Below are 10715 nucleotides of genomic sequence, written 5' to 3' on the forward strand. Positions count from 1 at the left end.
CAGAAAGTCAGGCTCGAGTGCAGTCAGCCCAGAGCTTGACGTGGCCCCTGCATGGTGGCCTCCCCCTCGGGCAGCCTCAGACCACCCTCTGTCCAGAGTCTGCTCCTGGGCACACTGCAGCCCACAGTTTCCTCCTGCCATCAGCTGCCTCCTGCCTCTCAGGGACAGCTCATTAGTACAGGACCACTGAGAAGACCCCGGCTTTTCCTTCACTACAATGGAGCTAAAAGAAAACGTCACAGAGAGCTTTCCGTACTTAATAGGAATCTGCAATGGGGTATTTGGCCATTTTTTAAAAAACTTTTTATTTTGGAAGTTCTCAAACAGATGCAAATACACAGAACTGTATAAAGAGCCCATGCGCCCACCGCCCCTCCTTTGGCAGCTGCCGAACCCAGCTGACATTGGGTCCCTGCCCCCATCCACTAGCCTGGAATACTTTGAAACAAGTGCCAGGCACCAGTTCCTTTCATCTACCAGAATCTCAGTATGAATGAAGACAAGGACTTCCGAAACTCGTGATGGCGACGCCCTTACCACAGCTAACCAAAACGTGAACACGGCTGTCATTCTGACAAGCACGCACTCAGTCTTCACATACTGCCCTCCGTCATGGACATGTAAGAAGTAGGACAGTTGGCTGGGCTGAGATCTGTGCAGTCTGGCTGAGCTTAGGCTCCATGAGTGTGCTCGCCCCACAGGCAGCCCACCCCCAGACTTGGGGGACCCACCCCCACAGGCCGCTCTCCCCACAGTCACACTCCCAGCCCAGGCGCCATAGGGAGGCCTCCTGCTCGTGTCCTTGTCCTTGGCTGGGCACTTTCTCCACTCTGACTCAGCACTTTCCACACCCAGGTCCACATAAAGGCAGGAGAACCTCCTGGACTCCTCGCAGTGAGATGATCCCTGCCCTGACTGTGTGTCATCTGACTCTCTCCTGGTGCGTCCTTACCTTCCGTCCGCCTCCTGCCTGCGCTGTCACACTGGTGAGTAAAGGATGCTTGTGACGTCCAGTTTGGCTCAGCACCCTAACTGGCCACCTGGACACCAGCAGCTCAACGGGGTCCAGACAGAGTCCATGCCCTCCAGGGGCTGAGGTGTCATCAGGTCATGAAGGGACAGGTTTCTCCTTCTCTTCACCTCCCCTCTCCACCCTTATTTTGGGTGCCTTGCCTGTAGCGTGGCCCCCAGGCAAAGCTCGGGGCTCGAAGCTCACGTCCTGCATTGTCACTCTCCATTGTCACAGCTCCCTATCCTGGGCAGCAGCTCTAGGTGCAGGATCAGGTTCAGGTGTGGTTTTTGCTTTGGCAGGACTGCTCCATGAGTGGCTGAGTTTGGTTTTCTTTTTTAAGTATAATTACGCATTCATGGATTTCAACATTTTTGTGTTCCACTTCATGAACATTATTCTCGTGTTGATATTCACATCGCCCCACCTTTGGGCAGTGGGAGGGAACTTTGACCAACATCCTCCTTCTCTCGTATGAAGAGCGACTGTAGGCTCCTCATGTCCATTCCCTGACCCGGATCTGCTGGTCCACTTCTCTCAGGAGCCCCCACCGCCCCCGGAGATGGTATCCAGAGGCCGCAGTCTGGATGTAGGGGTGCTTGTTTTTAGGTCTTGTCGGGGGACAGAAGTAGCACGTTTTCTTTGCATGGTAAGACGGTCCGACACGCTGATACCTTTCCATCACTCCCAATCTACCTGGTTTTTACTTAACCTCATGACCATACAGCTGTGTGTTCTTCACCCTACACCAGAAATGTCAGCAGTGCCCAACATAACTGTTCTTTTGTTTTACCCCCTAACATACACAATAACCCCCAAATAACAACACCAGCGCTGCCATCGACAGTGTGGTTACCGAAAAGTTTAAGGTGCTTGTATGTGCTTTTGAAGCCCTTGGGTTATATATCGGGGATGCCAAAAAAATGTATACAAGTGGACACTTTGGTCAACGTTGCTCAAGCAGTAGTTCGCCGTAATCAGAAGTGTCTGGATGCTGATGGTCACCACTTTGAACTCCTCTTATAATTGCAAAATTTAAACATGACTTGTATTAATCTTTTGTTATCAGTATATATTGAGTATTACAATTTTAATACAGTTTTCCTTTCTTAAAATGTGTATACATTTTTTTGGCACCCTCTGTAGATGTACGCACAAAACTGTGTTTTAAGATGATTACAGAAAATGAAACATTTTTGCCATTCTTTTGGTCCCCAGGCTACAGAGATACACAGTCAAAATGCCGATTTTAAAACAAAACTTTGAAGAGTTTGGCAGGTTTGTTACCAACAGATAACCCAAGTTCATAGTTTCATCTTGCTTTCAAGTTTAAGAATTCCTTTAAAAACATAATTTAATTGAATTTAGGAATTTCATAAGTATTTACATGGCTCTAGAGCCAAATCTACAAGCCATGGCATATTCACAGAAGCCTACTTTCCCCCCTCACCGCCTCCCCCATTTCCACCTGTGCCCTGTAGGTCGCAGTTTAACTGAAAACAAGCTTTGAGGCTTATCCTTCCATTTGTAAAAATATAACCCGCTGGCCCCAAGTAAACGACTAATAAACAAGCGCCAACACCTGTGCCCTTAGCAGCACACCCTGCAGACAGGCACACAGTGGTGTGACGAAGACGCCCATTCCTTTGCGCAGCCGCCGTGCTCCGTGCGGGGGGCGGAACGCCCTTCGTGCCACCAGCGCCCTGCAGACAGGTGCTTGCATGGCTTCCCGGCTGTTGCCACCCTACAGGGCCATGAGCAGTAGCCTCGGAGCATCTTTTCTGTTTTTCAGCTTTAGGTCAATGTTTAATTTTTAACATTAATGTGCAGATAAATTTGGAAACATCTTCCTCTGTCTGTCTGTAGAGTGGGTTTCTAAAAGTGGGATTACTGGGTCAAAGGCTACGTGTCTCTAATTCAGCTGGATGCTGACGAATGCGCGTGCGCGCGCGCACACACACACACACACACACACACACACACACACACACACATACACACACGCGGGTGTGCCATGTTCCGTCTCAGTGGGTGAGGTCCAAGCCCGTCTCCCCCGAGAGGCTGCTGTCAGACGGTGGCTGGGATTTCACCATGTGACATAGCGGAGCACTTGTAATCTGTGTTTCTCTTTTTAGGAGCACACTGAGATCTTCTCATCTCTTTAGCAAGCCGTTTACATCCTCTTTTCTGTGAACTGTTCGTTTGTGTGTCTATCAGCTGGCATCTTGCTCAGTGTTCAGAGGAAGTGTCAGAAGGCCAGTGATCCTGGGGCGGGACAAGGGGAAGGGCATGAGAACTCTCAGCAGTGTTTCTCTAAGAAAGTGGAGGACTTTCTGCCTCAGTGCCTCTTGGGTGCTGGTTAAACCGCCACTTCTTGGGTCTGCCCCTGATGGACTGGTTCAAACTGGCCAGGGCTGGAGGTCCACTGCCCTTGGGGGCGGGAGACCCCCTGGAGAGACATGCCCTTTTAAAGGAGACGCCCCTTCTCGTGCTCCACGTCCAGCTGCAGGAGGGTTATGACTTTCAAGCAGGGCTGAGATGCCGGCACACACAGAGCTGTCTGCCCATCACACTCAGCCCGAGGGCCTCGCCAGAGAGCGGGGCCGGAACTCCTGTCCAGCAAGGGGGGCCCCTACAGGTTCTTGGGAGGGAATAACCACCTGGACGGGAGTGGGTGCAGTGAGCGGGCAGGGGCTCGCTGGGCAGGGGTCAGGATGGCCGTCTGTGCTGGGAGGCGAGGCCCCAGACCTAGGTCAGGCAGCGCGGCTGAAGGCCTGTGGGGAGACAGCATCTCCAGGACTGGCGTGGGGCCAGCAGGCAGCTTTCCAGCCAGAGGAGCCTCTGGAGAGAAAGGGGAAGAGACTGAGAGTGTCGGAGCAGCCGGGGGGGGCAGCAAAGGGGGAAGAGGCTGGGGGAGCCAGGAAGCTGCGGCTGGAACACGCCCTGAGGCCCCCCACAACCAGGCCGCAGCTGGTGGAGGGGTCTCAGTGGGCTCAGCAGCTGCAGAGCAGGGAGCAGGTGGCCCCGGAGAGTCAGCCCAGGAGGAGGCGAGCAGAAGCTGTCCAGGGGTGAGTGAGCCGACCGGGGCGGCGAGGGCCCGGGGTCAGCGCCGGGCAGGCGGGCTGCCTTCACCCCGAGTCTCCTCTGGCTGTCGGCCGTATCTGTGTCTCCCTGCGCGGTGACCCATCCTGCTGGGTGAGGGGCTGCAGCCAGCAGATGGGGGCACATCTGTCACCTACCCTGAGATATTTATAGGCTGCGGTGACAGAAGTGAACAAGGGGCAGGAGGTTTGGAGGAGGGCGGCTGCCTCGTGTCTGAGCGTCCAAAGGCAGAGGCTGCGAGATGCAGAACCGCTTTTGAAGGGGGTGGGGCGGCACGAGGGGGCACAGGGGAGGTGGTGTTATGGGTGCTCCTCACTAGGCCTGTGGGGTGCGTGTGGGGGGCCCCCGGCCAGGACAGGCAGCTCCAAACACACCCCTCAGGCCCATCTGCTCTCCCGCCCACATGGTCTTTTCATGGCCCCCACCTGACCAGTGGAACCAGGGCCGCTTTGTTCTGGGTCCCCGGCACAGTCAGGCCCTAAGGGCGTGCCTTTGGAAGCGCCCTTCAGTCTCTGCCCTCTGTCCGTCCACACTCTTACTCAGCGGCAGCCCTCCACACCCAGCCATGAATGGATGAATGGATGAATGAATGAATGGATAGATGGATGGATGGATGGATGGATGGATGGATGGATGGATGGATGGATGAATGGATGGATGGATGGATGGATGGATGGATGGATGGATGGATGGATGGATGAATGAATGGATGGATGGATGAATGAATGAATGAATGGATGGATGAATGAATGAATGAATGAATGGATGGATGAATGGATGGATGAATGGATGGATGAATGAATGAATGAGCGAATGGATGAATGAATGGATGGATGGATGGATGGATGGATGGATGGATGGATGANCACAGACATACACACATACACACGCCCACATACACCCACAGACATACACACGCACACCGACCCCCCCACACACACACACACACACGCACACGGCCTGGGCTCAGGCCTGGCCCCTCCTCAGCTGCCCTGGGACTCCTGGTCCCTTTATGAGTCAGCCAGATCAGCTTGCTGGGCAGGGAGCCAGCACTGGCTTGGCCTAGGCCAGGGCTACTGCGTCAGGGGCCGGTCCTGGTCCCCTGCAGGTTCCTGGGACCTGGGCAGGTGTGGCGGTGGGGTGCCGAGGTACACGTGTGTGTCTCTGTGTTCCAGCTGGCGTGGGCTCATCCCTTGTCCCCCACACCCCACTGAGAAGACCAAGCAGCTTCTGCACACCACTCTCCACCACCTTGTCCCCCACTGACCCCTAATTCTGAAGTCCTCTGCAAGCATGCAGTGGGGTGCTGTGGACGTGGCCAAGACGCCAAGTGCCCCTGTCCTTGAGGGGCCATTGGAGGATGAGCTGCACACAGGTCACCTAGATGGTCCTGAGAGATGATGTGTGGGGGTGGTCCGTGACCAGCCTCGGGGCAGCTGGGGGCAGGGCAGAGTCTGGCAGAGGAGCCGGGAACCCTCCTGCTGCGGGCAGTGGGCTCAGAGAACGTGGCAAGGGCTGAGCCTGGAGAGGCCGGTCAAGGGCCTGGAGGCCTTTAAGGAGCTTGGGTCTCACCGCTCGGGCAGTGGGGAGCCACTGCAGTTTAAGCGGGAACTGATGTATGTTTGACATCTCCTGCTGGTTGAGGTCTCGGAGATGGTGTGGAGTAGGGGTCCAACCAGGAGACTGCTGCAGGATCTGAGGGACAGGTGACAGTGGCCTGGCTGGCGGAAGGTGGTGATTGAGAGAAGTCAGAACGTGACGCTTGACGCTCACTGGTTTGCTTGTGTTTGCTGCCAGTATATAGAAATACTTTATTTGTGTATTAATCTTATATCCTATGACCTTGCTAGTTCACTTATTAGTTCATTGCTTGGGGGTTTTGAGGTAAATGCCTTAGGAATTTCTACAGACACAATTATGTCATATATAGTTTTACATCTTACTTTCCTGTCTGAAAGCATTTTTTTTTTCTTGCCTCATTTTCCCTGGCTAGGGCCTCCTGCTGGAACACAGAGACACACACGTGTGCCACGGCATCCCACCGTCACACCTGCCCAGGCCCAGGAACCTGCAGGGGACCAGGGCTGGCGCCTGACTCAGTAGCCCCAACTCAGCCATTTTGAGGAGAAGTGTGAGAACCACTTTCCTTGTTGCTGAGTAAAGTGGGACAGCCCCCGGCCTCTCACCGCTAAGTGTGAAGTTTCCTGCAGGTTATCTGTAGAAGCCTTTACCAGGCCGAGGGGTTCCTTCCGCTTCTAGTTTGCTGAGTGTTTCTATCATAAACTGGTGTTGGATTTTGTCAAATGATTTTTTTGTTTTGGCATCAATTGAGAGGATTATATAAATGTTCTCTTTTATGAATGCAGGGAATTATATTGATTGATATTCTAATGTTAAAATCAACCTTACATTCCTGGGATACTTGTTCTTGGGGTATGATTGACTTTATATATTGCCGGGCTCAATGAACTAACAGTTATTAAGGATTTTTGCGTCTATGTTCAAGCGTGATATTGACCTGTACTTGTCTTTTCTTGTAATGTCATTGTCCAGCGTTGATGTGAGGGTAGAGCTTTCCTTCGAAAATAAAAGGGGAGGTGTTCCTCCTCCTCCATTTTCTGAAAGTGTTTAGATTGATACTGTTTTATCCTTAAGTGTTTGATAAACTTCATCAGTGGCACCATCTGAGTCAGGATTTTTTTGTGGAAAAGGTTTTAAATTATGAATTCAACAACTTTAACAGATACAGGCTAGTCAAATTTTCTACTTCTTGTACAAATGTTTGCAAGTTGTGACTTTTAAGAAGCTTGTGCATTTCAATTAAGTTGTCACATGTATTTGCAGAAAATTATTAATGTTCCTTTTTTTCTCCTTCTATATCTGTAAGATCTAAAGTGATGCATCCTCTTTCGTTTCTGTTATTAGCCATTTGTGGATTTTTTTTTTATCAGTTTGGCTGAAGGTTTATCAACTTAACTGATCTTTTCAAAGAACTAACTTTCATTTTATTGATTTTCTCTATTGTTATTTTTCTATTAAATTTTTATAGTTTCCACTTTTTCTTATTTCTTTTCTTCTCCTTACTTGAGTTTAAATTGTTGATGTTGTTTTCTAGCTTCCCAAAGTGGGATCTTAGGTCAGTGGTTTCCGATCTTTCCTCTTTCCTAATATAAGCACATAAAGCTACAAAATTTCCTCTAAATATTGCATTAGCTTTAACTCACAAATATTGATAGGTTGTGTTTTCATTATCATTTAGTTCAAAATATTTTCTAGTTTCCCTTTGATTACTTATCGGACCCTCGAGTTAATTGTAATTGTGTTGTTTAATTTCCAAATATTTGGGCATCATTTAGATATATCATTTTGTTATTGGTTTCTACTTTAGTGGTGGTATAGTTAAGGAACATACTCTGTATGGTTTCAATCATTTTAAACGTTTTGAGACTTGTTTTATGGCCTATTTTGGAGAATTTCATATGTGTACTTGAAAAGAATATGTATTCTGCTGTTGTTGGGTGTACTGTTCTATAAATATCAGTTTGGACAAGTTGACTGAAGTTGTTCAAGGCTACTGTGTCCTCACTAATTTTCTCCCAGTTACTGAGAGAGAGAGAGAGTCAAAATGGCCTGTCGTCATTGTGGCTGTGTCTGCTTATTCTTCTGAGCTGATGCTTTTGTCATTATGAACTGTCCCTTTTCGTCTCTGGTAAGACTCCCTGTACTAAAGTCTACTTATTGTACCCATTCCAGCTTTCCTGTGATTAGTGTCTGCATTTTATATTTTTTCCATTTTTTCATTGTTTTCTATTTTTTTAACTTTTAACCTATCTTACTGTTTAAAATGTTTATCATTTAAACAACATGTTGTGTCTTCTTGCTTTTTAAATCTAGTTTTATGATCTTTGCCTTTTACTTGTAGTTACATTTAATGTAATTATTGAAATGGTTGGATTAAACCTACTGTGGACTCCCAGCTCTCAGAGCTGTCACCAGGACAGAGCCTGGGCCGGGCACTCCAAGCCTCTGCTCTGTGGCCCATGGCACCCTTGAGCCAGTCTCTGTCCCTCCTGGACCTTATATCCTACCTGTGCAGCATGGGCTGGGGGTGCACAGGTGTCACCCAGTCCCCAGTCCCGAGGGGACCTCTGCTCTCCAGGCTGGAGTAGGGCCATGAGCTCTGGGTTTCCTTCCACACCCACACGGAGTGGGGGTCATCTCCCAGGTGTTGGGTAGTGCCTGGCTGGTGCCCACCTTTGTGTGTGAGTCCCTGTGGGCAGGAGCACTCTGGGCTTGGCACCTCAGTCCCCTTGACTTCGGCTCGTGTGGGCCACACAGCCCTGCCACTTCACCCAAGAGCCCCTCCCACAGACATAGGTTGGCAGAAGTGTGTGTGTGTGTACACGTATGTGTGCACATGCTTGTATGTACACACGTGAGTACATGTGTTTGATTGTGTGTGCATGTCCATACATGTGTGAATCTGTGCATGTGTATGTGTGAACATGCAGGGTGTGTGTGTGTGTGTGTGTACACATGGGTGTGTGTTATATGTGTGTGTGCACACACACAGTGACTGGCCCGTCACTGATGGCCTGTGGAGAGGAGGTGAGGGAGGGGGAGCTGTTTTGCACCAGCCACACCAGAAAGTCAGGCCTGAGTGCAGTCAGCCCAGAGCTTGACGTGGCCCCTGCATGGTGGCCTCCCCCTCGGGCAGCCTCAGACCACCCTCTGTCCAGAGTCTGCTCCTGGGCACACTGCAGCCTACAGTTTCCTCCTGCCATCAGCTGCCTCCTGCCTCTCAGGGACAGCTCATTAGTACAGGACCACTGAGAAGACCCCGGCTTTTCCTTCACTACAATGGAGCTAAAAGAAAACGTCACAGAGAGCTTTCCGTACTTAATAGGAATCTGCAATGGGGTATTTGGCCATTTTTTAAAAAACTTTTTATTTTGGAAGTTCTCAAACAGATGCAAATAGACAGAACTGTATAAAGAGCCCATGCGCCCACCGCCCCTCCTTTGGCAGCTGCCGAACCCAGCTGACATTGGGTCCCTGCCCCCATCCACTAGCCTGGAATACTTTGAAACAAGTGCCAGGCACCAGTTCCTTTCATCTACCAGAATCTCAGTATGAATGAAGACAAGGACTTCCGAAACTCGTGATGGCGACGCCCTTACCACAGCTAACCAAAACGTGAACACGGCTGTCATTCTGACAAGCACGCACTCAGTCTTCACATACTGCCCTCCGTCATGGACATGTAAGAAGTAGGACAGTTGGCTGGGCTGAGATCTGTGCAGTCTGGCTGAGCTTAGGCTCCATGAGTGTGCTCGCCCCACAGGCAGCCCACCCCCAGACTTGGGGGACCCACCCCCAAAGGCCGCTCTCCCCACAGTCACACTCCCAGCCCAGGCGCCATAGGGAGGCCTCCTGCTCGTGTCCTTGTCCTTGGCTGGGCACTTTCTCCACTCTGACTCAGCACTTTCCACACCCAGGTCCACATAAAGGCAGGAGAACCTCCTGGACTCCTCGCAGTGAGATGATCCCTGCCCTGACTGTGTGTCATCTGACTCTCTCCTGGTGCGTCCTTACCTTCCGTCCGCCTCCTGCCTGCGCTGTCACACTGGTGAGTAAAGGATGCTTGTGACGTCCAGTTTGGCTCAGCACCCTAACTGGCCACCTGGACACCAGCAGCTCAACGGGGTCCAGACAGAGTCCATGCCCTCCAGGGGCTGAGGTGTCATCAGGTCATGAAGGGACAGGTTTCTCCTTCTCTTCACCTCCCCTCTCCACCCTTATTTTGGGTGCCTTGCCTGTAGCGTGGCCCCCAGGCAAAGCTCGGGGCTCGAAGCTCACGTCCTGCATTGTCACTCTCCATTGTCACAGCTCCCTATCCTGGGCAGCAGCTCTAGGTGCAGGATCAGGTTCAGGTGTGGTTTTTGCTTTGGCAGGACTGCTCCATGAGTGGCTGAGTTTGGTTTTCTTTTTTAAGTATAATTACGCATTCATGGATTTCAACATTTTTGTGTTCCACTTCATGAACATTATTCTCGTGTTGATATTCACATCGCCCCACCTTTGGGCAGTGGGAGGGAACTTTGACCAACATCCTCCTTCTCTCGTATGAAGAGCGACTGTAGGCTCCTCATGTCCATTCCCTGACCCGGATCTGCTGGTCCACTTCTCTCAGGAGCCCCCACCGTCCCCGGAGATGGTATCCAGAGGCCGCAGTCTGGATGTAGGGGTGCTTGTTTTTAGGTCTTGTCGGGGGACAGAAGTAGCACGTTTTCTTTGCATGGTAAGACGGTCCGACACGCTGATACCTTTCCATCACTCCCAATCTACCTGGTTTTTACTTAACCTCATGACCATACAGCTGTGTGTTCTTCACCCTACACCAGAAATGTCAGCAGTGCCCAACATAACTGTTCTTTTGTTTTACCCCCTAACATACACAATAACCCCCAAATAACAACACCAGCACTGCCATCGACAGTGTGGTTACCGAAAAGTTTAAGGTGCTTGTATGTGCTTTTGAAGCCCTTGGGTTATATATCGGGGATGCCAAAAAAATGTATACAAGTGGACACTTTGGTCAACG

The 10715-nt window shown here is 50.7% G+C and overlaps 1 protein-coding gene across 1 annotated transcript in view; it reads left to right on the top strand.

Moving 5' to 3' along the window:
* The first annotated feature begins 3968 nt into the window (after positions 1-3968).
* The window catches only part of GPR35 (G protein-coupled receptor 35), an 18979-nt gene continuing 12232 nt past the window's right edge, over positions 3969-10715 (top strand). Inside the window, exon 1 of the mRNA XM_019627967.1 lies at positions 3969-4077. The gene's annotated coding sequence lies outside the window, so the exon portion shown is untranslated. The remainder of the gene's footprint in view (positions 4078-10715) is intronic.

The sequence above is a fragment of the Hipposideros armiger genome, unplaced genomic scaffold (genome assembly GCF_001890085.2).
Source record: "Hipposideros armiger isolate ML-2016 unplaced genomic scaffold, ASM189008v1 scaffold_17, whole genome shotgun sequence".
Taxonomy (NCBI): Eukaryota; Metazoa; Chordata; class Mammalia; order Chiroptera; family Hipposideridae; genus Hipposideros; species Hipposideros armiger.